The sequence below is a fragment of the Callospermophilus lateralis genome, chromosome 6 (assembly GCF_048772815.1).
Source record: "Callospermophilus lateralis isolate mCalLat2 chromosome 6, mCalLat2.hap1, whole genome shotgun sequence".
NCBI classification, from domain to species: Eukaryota; Metazoa; Chordata; class Mammalia; order Rodentia; family Sciuridae; genus Callospermophilus; species Callospermophilus lateralis.
In genome coordinates, this window is record NC_135310.1 from 5,457,595 (window position 1) to 5,475,775 (window position 18,181).

Sequence of the window (18,181 nt, forward strand, 5' to 3'; positions counted from 1 at the left end):
TGGGTAAAGGGAATGGAATAGCATTGGTAGACAAAGTTAAAAACATGTAATATGAAATATTTTTAATTCCCCAAGGCCATAGCCTCGCCTAGAGCCATAGAATATTGACCTTCTTAGCTATCTATTTAAGGAATGAATTGTGTAAACACAGGGAATAATAATTTGATCAAAAACTGTGTAAAATACAGTTTGAGTACCTAGAAAAGAACTATTGTGATGCAGAATTAATCATTTGCTTATGTAAATGACACAATCCCCCTTCTTAGTTGGTTCATTTGTTTATTAATTTCTTGGGCCCTGTGCTAAATATTTTACCTATATATTTTATTCAGTTATTGGTACAGTCTTGTGGCTTAGATTATACTGTTACCCTGTAAGAGGAAACCCAAGGAGAAAAAGGTTAAATAGCTTGCTCAAGACTATAGCTAATGAGTCCTGAGTTTGAGATTCAAATCCAGTTATTTTCCAGAGCTCATGTACTTTGCCTTTTCACCATCCCTATCCAACAAATCCATTGAACTTTATGATAATGTTCCACCATTTTTGACTTACAGAAACTGAATTTTCATAAAAACTACTACATCTAGTTGAAACACATTAGAATTAAGGAACAATGGCAGGCATTATTCATTTCCCATGCATTAATCCATCATGATTGCAGCATTTGGTAATACCAACTATGTGTTATCTTTTCGAGTATATATAGATGTTCAGTATAAGCTCATTTGCTTATTTCTTATGCAGACTGGCATCTGCATCCAGCCAGCCATGGTCCAGGCAGGTTTCCTGGCTTGGCTGCCAGAAAGTACTACCAGAGAAGGCTTCTCTGAACAGGATATGAGCGTACTGCAGCCAGCATGCACCCACCTCATCTGTTATTCTATCTCCTTACCTTCTTTGAGATGATTTCTGCAGCATTTCTCTCCACCCACCATGTCATATCGATGGGTCATTTTGGCACCTGGCACTACACTAACCTTTATGCTGTCTTCCCAGAACTACACCTGATAGTGTAAGTACTAATTACATATGTGTTCAAAAAGAAGCATCATGTACTTGTTATGTGTCAGGAAGTCTACAAAACCCTTACACAAGCCTTAGAGGTAGGCATGAGTAGCCATATTTCAGGAACAAGGTAACTGGTTGCTTAAGAGCAGCAAGTAGCTGTGTAGGCAGGACTGGTCGGTTCAGGTGCTTTCTTTGGAGCCATTGACCTCCCACATAGACCCCAGACCCCTTCCTTTTCTCTCTCACATTCTTGCCTCAGCATTTTATGATGCATTACAGATTAATTACCCAATGTATGATAAATGCAGTGAGGAAAACAAAAATTCTTGGGATACTTGGCTTACCTTCAAGAAACTACAGCACTGAAAACTGCTACAGAGGGCTCCTCAGTTACATTATCGTAACAATTCTCTTAATATAGTATTCAAAATAAGTTAGCCTCCATCAAATGTATGTGTGAAGTGAGCTTGGAGTTGAAGATCCTTATAATAGCTTTCCACTGCGAAAAACACATAATCTACTATGTTGACAATAAAAATGGTTCCACATTCTTTCAACATCAGTAATTAACCAGGAGTGAAAATTACATTTTCTCTTCTCTTAAATTTCATTGGCTCCATTTGCTTATTGCTATTCTTGACATTTAAAATAGAAAATTATAGTATTCCAAACACTTCTGTCTTCATCACCATGGAGTTCTTGCAGGAACTAAAATTTTCTTTAGACTTAAGATTCAGTGTTCAGTGGCTTTTTGTCCCAATGTTCTTTTTAAAAAACTTTAATCCTCAAATTGCCCTAAAAAGGAATGGGACATTTTTAGTATCTTTTTAAAGTAATTGTTTGATAACAGATTTCTCAAATACTCTTTTAAATTGGCTTATCAGGTGCTATTCAAAAGATGGAAAATGACACATTTTAAGACTGAATCTCTTACTCAAATACTTTAAGTACCTGTTATATGTAAATGCATGTCATTAACCCTGGGTGTTTAGGGACTAAGTTAATGGCATGCATGTTTGAGAAATTAATTACTGACAAGTGATAGCTAAAGACCAAGAGCTGTAATCTTGTCAGTGAGTACTACATTCCCTGCCTGGAAGCCTCAGCAAGATTGCTGGGAAGGGGGTTTGATTTCCTGCTTGAGGGAAGAGAGGTGCTGGGACAGGCACTGACAAAGCCTTGGACAGTGGAAAAGTACCAGGCCTGGACTAGGGTTCACTCTGATGCCAGATTCTGGTGGCCTCGGATATCATGTTGTGTTTGTAGATTTAGATCCTTGGAAATTTTTGTTTTTAAATCAAATAGTAACATAGATCCCTTTCAGCAAGACATACTCTCTCTCTCTCAGTACAAATAAAGTATTTGTAAAATGGAAGAGTTTGCTCCTCTCAGCCACTGCAGTAGTAACTTTGCTGCCTCTTAACTCACTGACGTGATGCTTCCAGATGTAGTGCTAACATTAGCTTAAACCACTGCACAGTTGGTTAAATGTTAACTGACAGTGTAAGGTTTCTGCTCATTTGACCCTAAATGAAACTTTAGAGGTAAAAATACTCTCAGCCAAAATTCCAGCCTTCATTCCATGTTTAAACAGAATCTTCAACTAAAATATAACTCTATTAATTGTAGGACTATGAAACTGAACTAAAATACATTTTGTTTTGATCAACTTTCAGACTGATTCCTGGCTTTATGACTGTAAAATAATTTCAGTAGTGTTCCCCTTGATTGTTAACTTGTTGTAGATCCTAAAGGATGAATCTGTGATTAGATTTTTTTAACACATTAAATAGATATCATTTGATTCATAGTCTGTGATTTAGTTTTCAATAGCTAATGTGGGTAAACAGTTTACAAGCAAGGAAAATAACTGGTCATGTCCCAGATAATTAATCAAATTCCATCATCTTTTACTAAAATTTAACTTAGGAATTGTAAACCAAAAAGAGGACTGACATTTATAGAGTCCCTATGAAGTATCAGCCACTTTAGTTATTTAGTGCATGACAGCTCTTGATTTAATAATTATCCCCATTCTATAGTTGAAGAAGCTGGAGCTCAGAGGGTTAACTAAATAGCATGACTCCTGACCCACAGCTGGTAAATGCTAGGGACAGGATTCAAACTACACTTTCAAAGTCCCAAATGACTCAAGACACATAGCTGGTCCTCTTGTGTTAAATTTGGGTGCCCAGGAGCTGACTTTTAATGACAGAAAATGCTGTCATCCTTGAGTTTTCCTTTTACTTGGTCCTTGTGATTTTGAATCTTTTCAGCCATTAAGGTCTGCTAGTGCTACTGATGTTGCTAGTGCTACTATCTGCTAGTGCTACTGATGTTGTATGATTAAAAGATAGCTGTGCTGGGTATTAAAAAAGGTCTTATTAGGTCTCTCCTAACAAGCTGTGAAACACTGAGCAAGTAACAATCTATCTGAAAGTGGAACTAAGTGATCTTGGAAGTCGTTTGAAGTTTTAAAATTCTCTGATTCTGAATGAAATGTTTTTATTGAGATCAACAAATTAACTTTGTTTTAGTTTAGTCTCTGTACTTAAGATAACACCATATATAAATCGGAGGTCATGTAAGTGGTAACAAGAAATGTATTTAAAAACCCTTAGTTATCCAATTTTGAGCTCCTTATTGAATTTTTTTAAAAAAATCATATTTGAGGATCTTTGCTTCCCCTAAGCATTATTATACCTTAGGTTGAAATCTTAATTTTTTTTTAATTTCCAAAGGGTTAAACCTAATCTTTTAAAAAAAAATGCAACCAAATAAAAAATAGAGAACTAAAAACCTCATCCAGAGCTCTTAATGGAGAAACTGACTACAAGTAGAACATAAAGATTCCCTGTAGGTAATAGAGTCCTGGCCTTATTTCTCTCTCTGTTCTTAAAGTGCTGGTAGCTCAGTGGTGGAGCACTTGCCTATTGTGTGAGGTTCTGGGTTCAATTCCTAGTACCAGAAGAAGAAGAAAAATATAGTACACTTCAATAATTACTCATTTGGATAAATTAAAGAAAAAAGATGGGTACACATAGGCATATTTGGGATCTAAGAAGGGCAAGCAGCTTCTAAAACTCCAAGTTTCCTTCGCCTTCAGTGATAAGGAAAAATCAAAGGGACTGATAAGGGCTTTGATGCCATGTGTTCAGTTTTTATCAAGGTAGTTCAGTGATTTTTTTTTTCCATACTAGGAATTGAACCCAGGGGCACTATGCCACTGAGCTACATACCCAGACTTTTTTTATTCTTTATTTTTTTATTGGTTGTTCAAAACATTACAAAGCTCTTGACATATCATATTTTATTTTGAGACAAGGTCTCATTAAGTTGCTCAGAGCCTTGCTAAGTTGCTAGGATTGGCCTTGAACTTATGATCCTCCTGCCTCAGCCTCCCAAGTTGCTAGGATTACAGGCATACACCATCGCACCCAATGATTCAGTGATTCCTAAGCCAGGTGCAGAAGCACACACCTGTAATCCCAGCAATTGGGGAGGCTGAGGCAGGAGTATTGCAAGTTTGAAGATAACCTAGGCAACTTAGTGAGACCATATCCCAAAAAATAAAAAGGGCAGAAGATGCAACTCAGTGGTAAAGTATCCCCAGGTTCCATCCCCAGTACCACACACATAACACACACAAAAAAAGAAAAAAAAAGTATTATTATTTTAAAGTATGAGAGACCTCTCGCTCAGTAAGAAGCATATTATTTGAGGCAGCTGGTCCAGAGCATTCATAGTTCCCAGACTTCATAGCAGGTCAGAAATAAGCATTTCTTATTTTAACATTAAAGGGGCTTGTATAGAGATGATATTTTCTTCAAATTACTTTCACTTATTACTATCCATACATAAGATTTAAAAAAATTCACAGCCCTGATATTCAACTAGTACAGATTTATCAGTTTTTACATTTGGAAAGATTTCCGTTAACACTCATGAACTGTTGCTGTGCTGAGCCACACTTCCCAGCCTTTCTTCCAGAGCTCTTGGACTGTCCCCAAGACCCAGCAGCCAGAGGCATGACTCCTAGCACCCTGTTCCCTCCAGGGCTGGAAGTTACTCTGATCCTACCAATTGTTAAAAACTTTTTCAGTTATTACCTATATTTGCATCAACCTCTTTACATGCTTAGAAAATTATTTTATTTCACATCATCTTCATTAAACATGGGTTACTATTTTTACTAATTGCAATAAAAAGGGATAACCTTTTGCTTAAAATATGTATAGATTCTTTGGGCATAAGTCCAAATATAGAAAAAGGTTAGTGAAAATCATGTTTGCCCCATCACAATGGAATATAAAACCCTTTATTTTTATTTTCTATTTTCTCCCAAATAACAAAGAAGAGGTTTTTGCCAGAGCTGAAAGATGATTAATAATCCTTTTATAAACTTCATGTTTCACACCAAAGTATCTCTTCTGTGCTCTCTCACCAAACCTAGGTGGCCACTCTTGTTTCTTTGCTGAACTGTGCAAGGAACACTGATGATGCCAGCGTTGACTTGTTCCTACTCACTCTGTCTAAGCCAATCTGTAAAACTTTATCATTACCTATTACAGATCTTTAAGAGCCACCAACTTGATTACCTGGCATTGATTCTACTGTATTATTCTGAATATCCATTGATAGTAAGCATTGTTTTTAGATGGAAATAAAATGCTACATGGTAAAATGAGTAACACTTTTTGTCTAACAGTTCCAGAATGTGTGTCCTGTATTTAGAGTGTGAGCCTGGAATTAAGTTATCATGAGAAACTGCAAGCTAAAACTGTGACCGATAGTGGGATGGGGCTTTGCCCAGGGACCTAGCAGTTCTCTGTCCAGGTGAAGCTATCAGAGGAGCAAACAGCATGAGGAGGGAATAAAAAAAATAAACTCAGATGTGGAATCAGGAAAGAGAAAAAGGACTTGGAACACGGAGTTTAAAGACAGTCTCATAGCTCTACCATCAGCTGATATGCCAGCGATAAGCCGCTGCCTCCTCCAGTTCCTCTCTGGGCTGCCAGGCTACTGGTGGGCAGAGGCAGCAGGCTTGTACTGTGCCAGGTTCCTGACCTTTGTGGACCAACAGCCAGACTCGACTTTCTCCTCTCCCTCAGGTGACCAGATCTCAACATTCAACTGGTCCCATGCCAGATTTCATGAAGGCACACGTAGATTTGACCAGACAGCCCAACTGGGTCCTGTCACTGTGGGTGGGGGCAGGGAGCAGATACCGAGTCTCAGACAATAAAAAGTAGGATGTGCCTATGTCAGGGCCACTCAGCAATGAGACTGCTGTGGGCAGGAGGCCTTGCAAGTCTGGGCTCAGACAACTGGTTTGGGCCCTTTTAATAAGTGCTTCCCTTTGCCTTGTGAAAACAGGAGATAATAATACCTTAGCCCATAACATAGCCATCTTCCAGAGCTGCAGAGCTGTTTTTCCCAGATGACATGGGTAGATTGTCCATAAGCCCCCAGCAGTGAGGCAAAGTCCTGAAATATTCCTCCCAAGGAGTGTGTAGCCATGCACCAGGGTCCAGCCAAGGAGGCCCGGGGATCAGGTGGTGGCCTTGCTGCTTACCAGAAGCCACTTAAACTATCTGTGCTCCTCTTTTCTCACATGTAAAATGGGATAATGCAGCGTAAGGATGTTAGAATTACAGAAGTGCAATCAAAGGGCCTGGGACCCACAGTAAGCTTTCAATAATTAATCACTTTAAAAATTAATTTTCAATGCACGTGTGTTTTAGAATGTGTGTAAATATCTGTACGTACCTTGAAATGTTATCCACACAGCTTAAAAGTATTCAGTCATCATTTTTTCTGACACTTCCTATTGCACAAACCATTTCCTGTTCCCAGGACTGCTGACACTAGGAAGTAAAAGAACAAACAACTCGATGAAAGGGAGGTTGGATCCCAGGCAGGCTGTGTCCTTAGCTGCAATAACAGTGCCTCTGACGCTGGCCAAGGCCTCATGTTCTCTAAGACACAGTTCTCAGCTACTGGGCTAGAGAAGCAACTCTGGAGTAGCAGGAGAGCGAGGAGAGAAAAGGCTCTCTCCCTCCAGCCTCTGCCCTAGAATCAACTTCCTTGTCAGCAGAGACGCTGAGAAGATGATATCTTCTGGATGGTTCAGGAGCCTGGTGGACAGATGCCATCCTCCAAAGTGTGCTGGGGCTCCCCATGACACCTGGGTGGATTCTTCTGTGATGCTCCAGCACTGAGGGCTGTGGGCTGACCCAGGGTTTAATGTGTGGGGTCCAGTCCCCTGTCAGGGCTGCAGCAGGCCAGGTCCAATTCAAGGGCTCTGTTAGGTCCCTGCCCCAGGGTGCCACAGCCAAGGGCAGAGGAGTGAAAGTGCAATAGGGGTGAGCACCCTGCCTGCACAGTCAACCAAACCCGGCTTCCTTGTCACCTCCCCACATGTTCCATTAGCAATAGCAAGAGGCCAGTTTGTCTTTATTTTTTGTTTTGTTTCATTTTGTTTTGTTTTTAATCAGATACCATGGGGACAAAAGCTCTTGTTTTGAGGTACTTAAAATCTGAGAGTGGAACAGAAGAAGAGAAAAATGTACATACAGTCACAGGTGGCTTGTGCAAGTTCGAGTCATTGGATCACTTCTGAAGCAACTAGATAACAGGGACTCCCTCCAGGTTCCCAGGCCTTCACTGAAGGGCATTTCATCTCTTTGAGTAAAACCCCTGCAAGTTTCAGCTCAGCAAGACTAGATTCCTAAGACCATGAACTCTGTTGCCCTGCATTTGAGCACAAGGCCTCCACAACATTTACCCATGAAGCCAAAGTTTTCCCCACTGATTTTCAAGGTGTCCAAGTGATTTTCAGAGGATCATTTTAAAATGATGGCTGGGATACACAAAAATCATAATAGCTGAAAGGAAAAAATAAGCTTTCCAATGAAAGGTTTTGAGTCTCAATTAGGAGTCTGGTTCACAGGGAGTCACTTACCCCATTGTAACAGAATTTACCTTTGCATCATGGGTTTCCTTGTCTACCCAGAGACCACACTGTCAATAGATATCTGGGGACATGATTCAGTCTGCTATAACTGAATCCCTGAGGTTATAAGGGATTCAGTAAGAACTTTCCTTCCAAGATCTATTTTTACAAAAATGACTTATTGTAACTGTGTACAATGATTATGCAATAAGAAAGGGTAATGCAGAAAGCCAAGTGGCCTGTTCTCATACCAGATTTCCCCACGGCAAGGCCTTCCTCATATAACTGAGCTGGAGTTCACTTAGTGAGTGACACATGTCTGAACTCAGCGCCAAGCTCTGCTTAGAGAGTCCCCTCTCCCAAGCCTCAAGGTCAGCAGCTCCCCTGGGCTTCTCCCATTGCCTCTGCCATCATGTGGGTCTGGGGCCCTTTCCCTTCAGTCTCACAGCCTCTCCATGGGATTCGAAGGGGCCACAAGTTATTTTGAAATACATTGGTAAGATGTAGCAGGATTTCTTATTTGTAATGTCTACATATTAGCACCATGATGTGTGCATCCGTAGTTTTATTCTCAATGTCTGTCATTGCATGTCCTAGATGTAAACCTTTGCTAACTTCTTAATATACCTTTTTTAGCCAACATAAGATTGATCTTTATTTACCCTCCATTTGACATTGTCTCCTGTGGTCTCCACTTTGTCTTTCTAGCCTTCATTCGTGAGGCCACTGTAGTAACTAAAGAGGTAAAGGGAGACGGCCTGAGGAAGAAGACAGCAAAAGGGAAAAGGGCAAGAAGGGCAAATTACCCCCCCGCCCAGAAATCTCTTTTGCTGGGAAGTGAACCTTAAAGAATCTTGTTTTTCAAGTTCTAAACACAGGGTTACCTCTTCTTACCTGCCAGGTCAAGGTTTAGCTCTTCCTTCCCTCAGCTATGTCTCATTCTATTGGCTGTGGTCTGCATCTCTATCTTCTGTTCAAGTTGGTTCAAAGCAGCTCAAGAGAGCTTTATGATTCTGTGCCCAGTTTGAAATTGTTTGCAAGATCTGGATTGTTGAAGAAAAGGTGCTGGTTTTTCAATGATGTCAACTCTTGGAAAATATCAGAAAGCATTCCAAATAAAGGGTCCTTGGATCTGTCATTTTTTTTTAATTGGAATCAAATTAGATTACTGGCCAACTGCACAGATCTAAAAAAATGCTGTCATTCATTTTATCTTTTTCCTCTTTAAGAGTCCAGAGGAAACCCAGGATCTAGGGAGAAAATCTTTGTGCTAACTAAATCTTAGTTTGTTCTACCTGGGTCTGATCTGCACAGCAGCTTTCAAGGCCCAGCAGTTCCAACCAAATAGTTCAGGAACTGATGTTCATCCTTGGCAATGACAAGCATCACTGATTACAGCCACCAAGTGTCTGTGATCCCCAAATTCTTTCAAGATTTACAAAGCTGTAATATTTTCTTCCTAATTTAAGTGCACTTTTGATGAACAGATTGGTACATGGCTTCCACTGAAAGCACACATGAATTCTGTGTAACACAGATCCTTCTTGGGACTCAGAGTCAAGGGCAAGGGGTATCAAGAGAAACATATGGATCCCCTGAGTCCAAGGGGCTTTCTGGCCAGCTACCATCCACCCAGCCCTCTCCCCATGCGCTGTCCTCCCTCCTGGGCCAGCCCAGCTTGGAGGCAAGCCACTTCTTCTCTCCAGCCACTCCCATGGTGTCTCTAAAGCCTCTTCTCCCAGGGCTACTCCAGACGGGACACAGCTTCTTCATCCTCTCCTCAGCCCTGTTGCCTCCAAAATAAACAGTAGAAAAAAAGGACAAAGGAGTTTTAGCAACAGAAAGGTCAGAGAGTTTTAAAAATTACCAACATGGGGAAAATTACAAGGTTGTTAAAGAAGCTCAAGAAACTAAAGGCAGTGGTTCTCGGTGCCTGACCTCATCTACATTTCATTGGAAGCTTGGGTCAGCCACGTAGAACATCTCCCAGATATTCTTGTTAATCTGTGTGTAGCTGGAGGTCCCTGGTTCCTTCTCTGACCTAGGCTGGGTCTACCACATGGAGAGTCCAGGCCACATGCCCACTCTTTAACAGAAAGCCTCTTCTTCTTGCCTCAAGGGTTTTCTGGCTGGGCTTTAGGCTACTGTTCCGATCTTGCTGCCTGTCCCCCCAGGATCTTCAGGATCCGAACTGTGCCTCTTGCACGTGCCCCTCTAGCCTGATCCAGAGCAGGAGGCTACTTGGTATTCTCTTTGTCATTGAATTTAGGTTGGCCCCGCATGGCAATAGAACATGACAGCCAAAAGCTGTGTCAGGCATCCAAATGGCGATACCTATAATACCTACTTTATTGTGTTAGAGTGGGGATGAAATCTGTAGTGGCTGAAAAGCCCCTCGCATGTGTCTGGAGTACAGCTCAGTGAATCCTTGCTGCTGTTGTGATTCTTGTCAGCATCCAGTCACTACTCTTCGACTGCCCCCTCTCACGTGAGGCACAGGCACGGGATCAAAGGTGAGTAACTGTGCCTCCGGCAAGTCTGCAGGGTGGTGAAGGGCAAGGACCAAAAATCACAAAGCCACAATCTAAGTCTTATCACAGGAACGCACTTGGAATCTTTAGGAACTTTTAATGGGATTCTGCCTGAGGACAAGAACAGGAGAAGGTTGTGCTGAGAAAACTATGGAAGGAGCTGCCAGGAGCTGAACAGGAAAAGGCCGGAAGGGAACTGTCTCAGAGCAAATAGAGGAAAGGCATTCTTGCTAGGAATGTCCCAGCTATCTGGGTGACACTTGGCTGATTTACACTGGCCCCAGTGTAATAAACACATCTAGTCTCCTTAGGCCATTGCACTCTATAGAAAAAGGCATTCTGGAGCCTGCCTTTGTGACAGCCACCTCTCTGCCTCAAAGCTCCACCTCCAGATGAGCCTTCCTCAGAGGTGCTGTAATGTGTGTGAGCTTAGGCGCCAGCTGAGGCGCCAGCTGGGGAACAGTGCTGACCAGATTGTATGGCAATAGCATGTGTATGTGCGAATATGGAGCAGTGAATCCCACTATTGTGTGTAATTATAATGCACCAATAAAGCATATGAAAAAAAGGGAGGAGGAGTGTTATCATTTAGATGTGAGGTGTCCCCCAAAAGCTCACAAGTGAAACAATGCAAAAAGGTTTTAGAGGTGAAATGATTGGATTATGAGTGCCTTAACCCAATCAGTGAATTAATCCCCTGATAGGGATTAAGTGAGTGTGACTGCAGGTGGGTAAGGTGTGGCTGGAGGAGGTGGGTCCTGGAGGCAAGTCTTTGGGTTTATATTTTTTCCTCATTGAACTCAGTCAGTCAGTCTCTCTCTTCCCCTCTCCCTCCCTCCCACCGCCCCCTCCTTCCTTGTGTGATGTTCTCAGCCACTTTCCTCCACCACATACTTCTTTCATGATGTGCTGCCTTGAGGAATGGAGTTGGATGTTTACGGACTGAGTCCTCTGAAACTGTGAGCCCCCAGTAAACTTTTCCTCCTTGAATTTGTTCTTGTCAGGTCTTTTGGCCACAGCAGTGAAAAAGCTGACTTAAACAACCAGCATGTTAGTAACATGACTTGTACTGGCTGAGTGTTTCCTATGTGTCTGACACTACCTAGGCCTTTACAAACATCTCATTTGTGTTTCTAACAGACACCTGGGTGGCCATCTTGTACCAAATCCTGGCCACAACAATTTCTAGTCCTGCAGCCTGGAGTAAATAAGTAAACTCTGTGTGCCTGTGTTTCTTAATCCTCCAGTGAGGATTCTCATCATGCCCCCCAGGTAGTTGAGAAGATGCTGTGAATTAATATGTGTGAACAGTTGCAGTAAGAACTCTGCAACTTCTATACTATGCAGCTATAAGGGCCACTTGTTTCCCACCCACTTGCAGAATAGTGGTGACTGATGAAGCAAAGACTGACAGTGGTTTACCAAAATTTATTCTCTCTTCTTGCTGAGCACATAACTAATCTACATTTCCCACCTCCCTTGAAGTTAAGTGTGACCATGTGCTTGAGTTCCAGCGCATTGAACATGAACTAAAATAAATAAATAAATCATTGGAAATTAGCTGAGGTGATATGTACCTCTTCCAGGCCTGGCCCATGAAATTCTCCTCCTGCCCTCTACCATCACTTCCTGTCCTATTTAGTTCAGCTGCAATAGAGACCTGCTGAAAACGTATTGAAGATGTGGGTCCCACAATGAGTGCATGGAGAAAGATCATCCTTCAGGACTTCCCCCTTGTGCAGTTCTATTACCTAAATCAAAAACAACCTTCCGTCATTATTTGAACTAGCATGCATCTGGCTAGCAGCCTAGCCAGCCTTTATGACACAACCAAGGAGCACTGAGCTCCACAGGACCAATCTTGCAGGAGAGCGTGGGAGATCCATTTGTTGCCTATGCAGCATGTTCTCGTCCTCTTCTGCCTTCTCTCCTTTCTGTAGGACAACCTGCACCACCAAATAAGCCAGCCATCCATAATGGGCTGCTGCGCCATGGCCTCAGCGGTTGGTTCAAGGTCAGCCACCTACCCAAGGCAGGCTGATCAGTCCTTGCAACAAGACCTGTTGAAGCTGTCAGGAGAGAAAGGATCTCTCACTTTTGGTGGATTTCTGGCTTTAGAGTTGAAGGTACTTTAGGAATCCAGGCTAGGGTCTGTAAACAAGTCTGGATGGCGCCTGGCATTTTGCCAGAGGGAGTGGTTTGTGAAGTAACCACAGCGAGCCATTAAGTGTGGAGATTCCTTATTGGTTGACTACTGTATCTACTTTATGTTAATTAAGATAAGCTGTGTGGAATGTATATATACCCCTCCTGTCCTACAATAAACAGGCTCCCACTCCTGCTGTATCAATGTACACAAGTTGCCCGTCACCCCCCGGTTATTTTGCTGCAGCTGGACTGCAGCTCCAGGCAAAGAGTATACCAAAGAAAGAAGCCAAAACAGAGAAAAGCAGAGCTAACCAGGAAGCACATTCGAGCAACACCATTTGAACTCTTATATTCATTACTGTTTGATTCACATTGCCTGAGTACCTTGGTCTATAAACTTACTTTTTTGTTTAAGCTGATTAGAGCTAGGTTTTTGCAGTACTTAAGTTTGCAAATTACCAATTTACCAGCTTTGCCCACTACCCTGGCTTCCTTGCGCCTCTCACTCTGGTACAATCCACCTTCCCAACATCTGCTCTGAAAGCCATCTTGATGATCCCATCTTCACATTACATGACATTAACATTTCTTTAACAATCAGTCGTAGTACAGGCCTGACTTCCCCTGAGGGAAGGACTACTAGTCATTTACAGTGGTCTCAGATGCTAATATTCATTTTTAGGAAGAGAACCTTGCTATGTATGCTAGAACACAAGATCCCAGTAGAAGAAACCTCATAGAACTACTCAAATTTCAGGCTGGGGTTTAGCTCAGGGGTAGAGCACTTACACAGCATAATCAAAGCCATTCAGTCCCTAAGAGAACCAAAAACAAAAAGTGTTTCCCAAAGAACCCTCACATTTCTTTTTATTGCACTGTACTTTGGTCTTTTTTTTTAAAGAGAGAAAGAGAGAATTTTTAATATTTATTTTTTAGTTTTCGGTGGACATAACATCTTTTGTTTGTATGTGGTGCTGAGGATCGAACCTGGGCCGCAAGCATGCCAGGCGAGCACGATACCGCTTGAGCCACATCCCCAGCCCCTGTACTTTGGTCTTATTGAAGATTTCATAAAGTAAGTGGTGAATTTGGGAAGCTGGAAATTTTTGCAAATTTCTTCCATAATGTTTTTTTGTGTGTGTGATAGAATTTGACCAATAGTATTTTGATGTTTCTTCATTTAAAGCTATAGAATTGCCAGAGATTTACAAAATGAGAAATAACACCAACGATATCAACTAATTTTTTATAATTATGCAGACGCTCCTCCCAGCATTTACTTCAGTCTTTTGATCAAATAAATATTCCTACCAATATTTGGTGGGATCATTTTTCTAAGATCCCACTACTTCTTTTATATTGCCAGACTTTTATTTTCAAATTCCAACGTGAACAAACCAAACTCTTGTCAAAATGGAGAATTTTTAAAGCTGTTTCTCTCATCACTTTCATTTTTCTTTCCTTGGGTACAAGTTTTTTTTTTTTTTTTGTCATATGTATCCCCAGGCTTTGAGTTCTTCCTCCCTGAGGAACCACTCTTGGGGGGTTGGGGGGGAGACTTTTCTAGCCTCATCTTGGCCCTTGAACTTTACCTTCCTTCTCTCCCATTGCTCTGCATACCTCAGCCTGTCCCAAGTCAAGTGCCAGGAGTCCCAACTCCGTAGGAAAATCTTTTTAAAATAGTTCTTAAAAGATCTGCATGCGGGGGGGAGGGACAGTCAGAGTCACTGTAAAGAGCTCCTACTGAGGACCATAAGTTCTGTGAATGTGGCAGTGAGGTTACACAACCTTGTGAATGCAGTTAATGCCACTGAATCGTGCACACCCAAAATGACAACTTTTATGTATATTTTGTGACAATAAAAGCAAATTTTTTCCTGTTTTCTGTTTGTATGTTTGTGTAAATGATTAATTACAGATGCGTCACTCCGTATTTCTCTTCAAGAAAAATGAAGAAGTCCGTCAAATAGAAAGAGTAAAGCGGTTCTGTTCCTCGGAGAAGTGCAGGAGAGAACAAAGCCCTCACATTCTTTGCCAACTGTCTAGAAACCGGCTCTGTTCGCTCATGCGCAGAGAAAAGCCAGCCGGACCGAGGGGCAGGGCCGGGTGGACGGCCCCCAGGGGCCGCGGGTCTGCGCTCCCACCACCCTTCCTCCTTTGTCCCCTCCTCGATTCACATGCAGATTAACGCAGGCCCACGCCCCACTAAATTCTCCTTTTTCACCCTGTTTGGAAGGCGGAGGAGCCTCTGAATATTCACGAGGCGTTTCCCGGGTTTCGGGCTGGCTGGCGCGGGAGGGACGGGGATGAATGCGAGCCTGCACCCCGCGCCGCCCGGGCAGCGTTCCCAGGAGGGGAGGGCCGGGAGGGCCGGGGCGGCGGGATCCGAGAGGGAGGCTGTCCGCAGAGAGGCGAGCGGCGCAGCTCCACCCGCGAGGAGAACAAAGTTTCATCTTGCTTTCTGGAGTTGCAAGTGTGGCTGTTGTTCCCCGTCGTAGGAATGCGCCCTAGCCTCGGTCACCGGACGAGCGCAGCCCACGCCGGCTCTTCCCAGCGGTGGACCACAATGAAGGGCATCTCGATCTGGGAAAGAAACGTTGATGAGAAAACAAAGAGCTGACCACCGTCTCTGTACGGTGCTCTTACACCTGCTCCTGCAGTCCCGCCTGAGTGCGCACCCCAGAGGACCGCCAGGATCTCTATTGCACTGCCCACATGCGTTGTCCTTTTCTCCCTCTGCCTTTTAGATATCATTTTCATTAGGCTATCGAAATTCCACTTTAAAGTGAATTCACCCTGAATGTGTTTGCATGAAATTTTATCTAGTTATGGCTTAGAGTGTAAATCATTTTTAATTATAGGTAAGCGTTAGGATATTTTAATAGATAGAATAATATATTAGCACACCGGAGCTGAAATGCAGACATTTTAATGACCTTAATATCACACTGCCAGAAATAGTCATCTTTCCAACCTTTAATCTTCTCCCTGGACTCCTCTCCCTTTCCCTGCTCAAATGAACAGCGCCTGCCCAAGAAGCCTGCCTTAGTCCTGCTCAGCAGGGAATGCAGGGATGCTGTCAGTGTCCATATTTGCACATGTAAAGGGTGTGTTGACAACAATTCTTCTCATATTTTGTAAAATATTACCCTCACCTGGTATTTATTTTCATTTGTAGGTCTTAATATACAGAGAGATTAAAGTTTTATTTCTTTCAAAAATTTGTTCTAGAATCAAGTCATATTTAGCCTGCTCTCTTTGCCTGCCTCACACACTACCTCTGCCCAAACTGCTGCTCCAGCTGAAGGGAGGTAAAGCAGAAAACCAATCCCCAAGTTTCCTTTAAACACATGGAAGACTTCCCTACACACTTTTGTGATGAACTGACAATTAGTTGCTATTAATATTTCTTTCAAGTTAGAGTAAAAGGTAGAATGTCCTCTTCTATTTTCCAGCCCCCCCCCCCCAATGAAATTCTGGTTACTTGATTCTTAGTTATTTGAATACTAACCAAATCATACCTATTTATGTGACAATCATTATAATTTAAGCATTAATATTATTAGTTTGTAGCCATGGTATCATTAAACCTGGTTCATCAATAAAATCTAAGACAAAAAGTTCACCCAGAAATTTTTAACTGTGTGACAGACACTTTTCTCAGCATTATTTCATAGTCATTTATTACTTCTTCAGATGAATAGGCCCTCGGTATATCTAAGTTTAAGGAATACTATAGCTAAAAAAAAAAAAAAAAAAAAAAAAGAGTTAATGGAAGTGTTCAAAAAATTCTTCCCAATTCTTCCTTAGGGGGAAAAAATGCATTGCTAAGAAGCTGTTTCACAAGGGGATTTTGTAGAAACAGTGGAGATTAATGACACATAAACTTGGCCATCATTTTCTGCATAAATAAATATATGTGTACGTGAACATAACTATTACCTATTGATGGCATAGCAACACAGGCCAATTACATCCCACACTTCCCGATGGAAGCAGGGTACCTCCTCCAGCATGACGCATGAAGGAGCCAGCCACGGCCATCACCAGGTCTGACATGTGCAGGACCCCCTAGAGCAGGCCTTCTGGCTGACCACAGGGGAAGGCCAGGATACACAGGAGTAAAGTGAATGTCCCCAAGAAAGCTTTCTGTTCACTAAAATATATTCCTCACCAGTGGACTCTACTTCTCGAAATTCCTCTTATTATAAATCTTTAACACACACACTCATCTTCTGAGAGGATGTCATTATCAAGGGTCACCTCCAACCGAAATAGTGCATTGGAGTAGCCTGAGCGGGAAGGGGAGTCAAGACTGTAAGGAACAAAGAGAGGAGAAGGTCAGGCCCTGACAGCAGAGCCCTGTAGCCGAACACAGAATGGGGTTCTCCAAAGGCAGAGGTACAGGTGGGTGGGGAGCACATAAGAGAGATGGGGGCGGGGTAGAACCAGCTGAGGACAAATGGTACAGAAGCTTCTCCAGGAAAATGAAGCAAATATGAAACTCGGTTGTCACCTGTGAACTTGAACCCTGTGTTTTAATCATATTATCCACATGAATGAGGTGAGCGAACAGACGTTTTCAAATATTGAGGAGAGTACAGTACTCTCAGAGGATTTCTACAAGGCAATTTGGTACCAGATACCAAAAAGTTCAGGATTTATATGTTCTTTGGGCTATAATTTCACTTCTCAGAATTTACTTTGTATAAATTATCATGAATGAGAGCCATATTGTTTCAAATGGAAAAAAAAAATTTATCTTTTTCTATTATTGTTGGCTTAGCTATTATTTCTATAATAAGCAGAATTGATTATGTGGGAAGAAATCAGTAATAAAAGTTGTTAAGGAGTTTGTTCACAGTTGTTGAGAACATCCCTTGCTTGAGTCACACGAAAGCATCCCAGTGCTGCAGAAGTGCTTCGGAAGAGTCCACGCACAAACACTCGTAAAGCAGTGCCTCTCCTGACATCAAACAAATCACGAAAGACAGTAGAATGAATTGGAAAAGGTACCCATCGGCCTTTGATGGTTCAATTTAAGCATTTTTTTTAAAAAAAAAGATTATAATGTATTGTCATGCAAATTAATCAATATGCATATAAAAAGTATTATATATTTAACAGCAATATTAGTAAACCATAAAAATCCATTAAAAACTCTAAAATATTTATTGGTCACCCTGAAGGTTGTGAAAGCAACAATTCAACACTCTAAAAATTGTAAATAAAAGGAAGGAATAGAACACTTTAGACTACCTTTTTTCTAATATATATATTTATATATATTAGAATACACAACCAGGGAAACTCCTCATCACATACAACCACAAGAATCAGATCCTACTTAGAATAAGGTATACTCCATGTATGTACAATAGGTCAAAATACACTCTACTGTCATGTATATCTAAAAAGAACAAATAAAAACTATTTTTTTAATCATGAAAAATTTCAGCAACTCAGTCATGCTTTGAGTGGTACACAGAATTTGAAATTTTTCAATAAATTCAAATATGAATTTCTGAAAACAGTATGA